This window comes from Panthera tigris, chromosome B1 (genome assembly GCF_018350195.1).
Source record: "Panthera tigris isolate Pti1 chromosome B1, P.tigris_Pti1_mat1.1, whole genome shotgun sequence".
Lineage (NCBI taxonomy): Eukaryota > Metazoa > Chordata > Mammalia > Carnivora > Felidae > Panthera > Panthera tigris.
In genome coordinates this window covers 99,565,088-99,571,087 of record NC_056663.1, presented here as the reverse complement: position 1 = coordinate 99,571,087, position 6,000 = coordinate 99,565,088, and the positions used below count along the sequence as shown (strand labels likewise).

The 6,000-nt window shown below is 34.2% G+C and overlaps 1 long non-coding RNA gene across 1 annotated transcript in view; it reads left to right on the top strand.

The window, feature by feature from the left end:
• The first annotated feature begins 5,295 nt into the window (after nt 1–5,295).
• The window catches only part of LOC122237686, a 92,810-nt gene continuing 92,105 nt past the window's right edge, over nt 5,296–6,000 (top strand). The window contains exon 1 of the long non-coding RNA XR_006216288.1: nt 5,296–5,379. This is a non-coding gene — a long non-coding RNA (uncharacterized LOC122237686). The remainder of the gene's footprint in view (nt 5,380–6,000) is intronic.

Sequence of the window (6,000 nt, the reverse complement as noted above, 5' to 3'; positions counted from 1 at the left end):
ATTTTGGTTTATTCACACAATAAAATGCTATACAGTAAAGAAAATGAATGTTCAACAATGCTACAATAATAAAAATGCATGTAACAGACTATGTTGGTTGCAAAAGAAATAGGGGACGCCTGGGTGGCTCAGCAGGTTAATATCTGACTTCAGCTCAGGTCATGATCTCGTAGTTCAGATCATGATCTCATGGTTTGTGGGTTTGAGCCCTGTGTCGGGCTGTGCTGACAGCTCAGAGCCTGGATCCTGCTTTGGGTACCGTGTCTCCCTCTCACTCTGCCGCCCCCCCACCTGACCCCTGCTCGTGCCTCTCTCTGTCTCTGTCTCTCTCTCTGTCTCTCTCTCAAGAATAAACATTTTAAAAATTTTGAAAATTAAAATTAAAAAAAGGAAAAAGAAATAGAAAGCACACATATTATTCTTTCTATTAAGGTAACTCAAATGATGTCATATTATTAATAAAGTCAGTTCTAAATGGATCACAAATATAATTGTAACAGAAAAAAATTAAGCCCTTTGGAAAATAACTTATCCTACTCTTAACCTTTGGATAAGAAAGGATTTCTTGGAAAGAAATTATAAATGTGAACAATAAAGAAACATTTAAATTATTAACTGCATGCAGTATAATTAAGATACATTAAATATATATATATATATATATATATATATATTTTTTTTTTTTTTTTTCAAACAACAGCATAAAGAGAGTGAAAAGACAAGTTACACCTGGGAGAATAAATTTGCAATACATTCAGTTGACAAAATGTTTTATGTTCAAAATAAAGAACTCACTATAAATAAGAAATAGAAAAATTAATAATGAAATTCACAGAAGACATCAATGTCTTCCTCAGAACAGGATATGCAAAATGTGTAGGAACATGAAGAGATGCCAAACTACATTAGATATTGGGTAACTACAAAGTAAAACCAAAATAAGGTATCACTTCACGTAGAACTGATTGGGACAAATTTTAAAGTTGGACAAAACCAAGTATCAGCAAGGACATGGATTAACATGAACTACCCATGGGGATCTACATTTTACCACCACTTTGGAAATAGTATCACATTACCTAGTAAAGTTGAATATGTACTTATCATATGGTCCCAGGATTCCATTCCTTTACATATTCTTGAAACACTAACAATAGATCTTTACAGCATTATTGTAACATTATAGACATAGTAGCATGGTTTATGATGACAAAAACCAATCCATTTAACCTTTGAATACTAGTAGGGATAAATACATTTTGGAATACCCATATACTAGAATTATCATACCTCAATAAAAAAAATGTAAAACTCTAAGTTATATGGACCAATATGTATGAATCTCAAAAATAGGACTGAGAGAAAAGAGTTAGCTGCAAAATAATTCCTAATATTCTTCTTTTTAAAATTCAAAAATGACAAAACTTAACAATATATTATTTACAGATGCATACATATTTGATAAAATTATTTTTTAAAGTAGGTAAATGACACATATCAAAAAAGTGCCTTAACAATTCCGAAAAAAAAAATAGCTAGATATTTTGACTGAAGTGTATACAATACACAGAGACATATTTCAGATATGTAAGGACCCCAAAATATTGTCCCCATGCACTCCTTTTTAATGAGTGATTAAAAGAAGTAGTAATGTAAACTAAGATAGAGAAAGATAACCCAGGAGAATGGTGAAGAGAAAGAAGCTTTAGGGTGACCAGCAATCAGGTAGATTTCTAAAATATCCAGGGTAGTTTTTAGCTTAGGGACGAAGAACAAGCTCCAGGAAAATAAGAGACTTAGTATAGATAATTTGAGAAGTGATTTGTTGATGATTATTGTTGGTGATTTGGTGGTGATTCCATACAGATACATTAGAAAAAAGAGAAAGGATGGCAGAAGGGAGAAGAAAGGGAGAGAAAGACAAGAGAAAAAGAAGGAACTGTTGACTTAAGGAAAACAAGTTTGTACAATTAAAAGTACAGTTCTTGGTGCTATAGTGAACAGTAGCATATAGTTATGATGATGCAAACACTGTTTAATTCAATAAATCAGTAGTTACATACTTATGTTGAGAGGGTGGGAAGAGACAGGTTGAAGAAAGAGATCTGTCTCCATCTCGCTTCACAGAAGTCCATAGATAAAAATGCTAAATTGCTAATCATTAAAAACAATGTAAGCATATTTTAGTTAGAAATGTGGAAATAATTACCAAGAAACAAAATTCTTGCCTCTGGAGAAGTTGTCTGAGTGATGAGACGACATATGGTTAGTGACCGCACTCTTTAATATAAGACTTTGATACATTAGAAAACAACTTTGCGTACCAACTTTTGATACTTAAAAAAAAAAAAAATAGCTAAAACAATGAATGAAAATTGCCCCAATTATAAATTTTCAAGTTTCTACTTTTATTCTGCAAAATCCCACTAATGTTGATTGGTCTGTTTGGTAAACAAGTAGTGTCTATCCTTGAGAATTTACACAACACATATACAAGGGGATGATTTTTTTAAGAAACTTACTTTGCAATGGGCAAGAAATTTAGAAGGCACTCTACCATCCAAGGTTAAATACTCCATACAGATGAAGTCAGTGGATGGTAGAACTCCAAAGGTCCTTCTGAATGAGAAATCTAAGCAAACAGTTAGTCTCTGCCAGAAAATAGCTGCTTTCTCTGAGATTCTTCTTCCACCCTGGGTTCCTTTGCTAGAGTACTTCCTTTCCATACAATTTTCCATACAATTTTGGTAGCTTGATGGGCTAAACACCCTAAAGAGTTATATTTCCTATCGTTTATGTTTTGTTGACATGGTTACAGAAACAGCAACTATGGCAGGCAATTAAACTGACTTCATGGTGTGCCTTTGCTGCAAGACTAAAGTCCTAATTTTCCAGTTGTACTTGGATCTGAAATTTGGCTCCATACGAGTGCAGTCTGTTCCAGGACAGAGTGAAGCCAAGTTTACATTGTGTATTAAATGCTCCAATGGTTGACACTTTTTTCAAACATGACATATACTTCATGGACTGGAATATAATAGTATGGTAGTAAAACCATAGAATTTATTTAAAAGCTTTTTTTTCTTTTTGTCTTCTTTTATTCCAAAGCCTTTCCTCTAATGTTAGATTTCCCTTAGTGTTTCTACTGCTATCTTTTATTTGATAAAGTAAATATATCTTAAACTTTGGAGAGAAAAGACCAAAAATAAGAGCTAATCAATCTCTAAAAATTCTTTCCATTCATTTTGTTTACTCTCCTTTTAAGTTTTTCACTATGAGTCTCTGCAACTTTCAAATCAGAGTTTCGTTGACCTTGTATAAAGAACTACTGTTCGTTAACCACAGAAGCTTTAGATATAAGGCAGAAAGCTCTGAAGTTGACATAAGGAACTAGATCTCCTACAGAGATGTGATTGCCATTTCTTATTCCAAGAATTACACACTAATTCCAGTCTTGTCTTAGAGGTAACTGCTTTCCTAACTTCCAAAGGGAAAAGTTGGTGAAACTACTAAGAACTAAAATCTAATCTTGAGGCATATTATGAGATTAGAGTCCAAATAGACAAATTTAGCAAATCTGCTTATATTCAAATTCAATTTGAATTTATAAATGAAAACAAGGGACCCCAAGTTATTTGAAACAGTATATGGATATTTATCACTATCATGATTGGTGACCTTGGAACTTCAGTTGAAATTAAATCTGTACCTATGGCTGCTAAGTTATCTGGTGTTTTCAGAAAGAAAATAATACTAAATTCAATTTTTAAGAAAAGAAGAAAATTAAAATGCAAAACAGAAAAAAAAATTCTCAGTTTGATTGTTTTAGACTTAGGATATCAAGTTTACCAGTATATCAAGTAATATTGTGTTGAGACAAATGGAGTGATGAGTTTTCTTGTTTTAAATTCTTTTTAACATTTATTTATTTTTGAGAGAGAGAGAGAGAGGGAGAGAGAGAGAGAGAGAGAGAGAGAGAGAGAGAGAGAGAGAGAGAGAGAATGAGCCATGAACAGGAAGGGGCAGAGAGAGAGGGAGACACAGAATCCGAAGCAGGCTCCAGGCTTTGAGCTGTCAGCACAGAGCCCAACGTGGGGCTCAAACCCACGAACTGTGAGATCATGACCTGAGCTGAAGTCGTAAGCTTAACCAACTTAGCCACCCAGGCACCCCAAGGAGTGATGAGTTTTCTTAAATATTTGCTTAGACACACCAGGTTTTACCTGATACTTTTGGGGGGAATGTCAGCACTCATGAATGACAAGCAGTTGTGTGCTTGTGTATCACACTCAATATTAGAATCCAATTCAGAATGAACAGTGCTTCAAAGATGATCGAAATGGCCACAACAGTCCTAAATTGAACACTCTCTGTAAAATGAGGGGCTGGGGAATAGTGCCACTGGGAAGAGGTGAGGGAGCCCCAGTCACCACTACACTTTCTCATTAGTTCAATAAGCTCTGGTTAAACATAGGTTAATGTTTAGGTCAACATATTAACCAAACAAACTCATCATCTCAAAGAGGCATATTTCTGTTCCAGTGTTCCTTTTCACTGCAAAAGGGACCACCACCTCCAAGCTAGTCAAACTTGATATCTGGAAGTAATCCTTGATTTTTCATTTTTCCTCATAGTCCATATCTAATCATTCATCAAGTTGTTCTTCATATCTCAGAAATATGTTTGGGATATTAATAATATTCCTTCTTACACCATCATTAATGAAGTTCAAAGGCTTGCCTACCTCTGTGAAGGGTTTTGATCACTCCGTGTCTATACTTGTCCTCTCTGATTCGTTCATTCTTGGCCCAGAAACCAGAGGAATCTTTGTGAAAATACAAATCTAACCTTGTCATTGCCATTCTTAAAATCATGAGGTAGCTTCATTTTGTCTTAAAATATCCAAAATCCCTACACAACTATCCACACTATATTTCTTATACCTCCAAACTTATCTCCTGTCATTTTATCTTTGATCTTTATGCTATATATCTTCTAACTTTATTTCAGATTTCAAGCATTATTTACAGAATTCATTGGGTTTTTTTGTTTTGTTTTGTTTTGTTTTTGCAGGGGGATATATTTTTATGGGATCCTATCACTCCTTCATCCTTACCCTATTCTTATTTATCCTCTCATGTAAGACTCAGTTCTTTAAGGAAGCCTCTCGTCACTAGACAAGTTTAATTCCTCATGATTTAATCTAATGATTTTGTACGCCGAACCTCTTCCTTCTTTTTTTTTTTTTTTAATTTTTTAACGTTTATTTCTTTTTCACAGAGACAGAGCATGAGCAGGGGAGGGGCAGAGAGACAGGGAGACACAGAATCTGAAGCAGAACTTCTTCCTTCTTAATGTACTTCACACTTCACTTTCCAGGTCAGTGTCCACACTTGACTCTAAGCCCCATATCTACTGGGATATTATCTACCTTCTCCATGCTTGGCCTCCTTATTTGTGCTATAAATCCTGAAACATAGTAGAAATTTGATAAATATTATTTAATCAAATAGAATGAAGTATATAAAAATGATTTTTAAAAATGTGTAGCAGCTTCCTTTAAAATGCTCAAGACTAGAGATCTCAAAGCATTCTATCCATACTGTCATAATCCACATTTTACTTCTGTTTTGCATATTAGGATTGTCTGTGAGTATGTGCATGTTGGGTGTTTGTGTGTAGGTATGTGGTAGAGGGTGGAAAGTGTGGAGGGTGAAAAGAAACAAGGTATTATTGGCAAAGTCCAATTAATATGTATTTTGGCCAGTAGTATGGAAAGCACTATGGGGGATAATTTGTCTTTCTTTTATCAAAGACCTTGCCATATTCTGAAGTCTTTTCTAGTCTTCTTGGCATATATACTCTAGAGAATCCTATATACCAAAACAAAAATACTTATAAAATGCAAATAGAAATTCCCTTGAAAATAAATCATAGCATACCCTGATACCTTTGTCTTCCTTCAAAGATGTGAGGATATGAGGAATATGTAAAACCTAA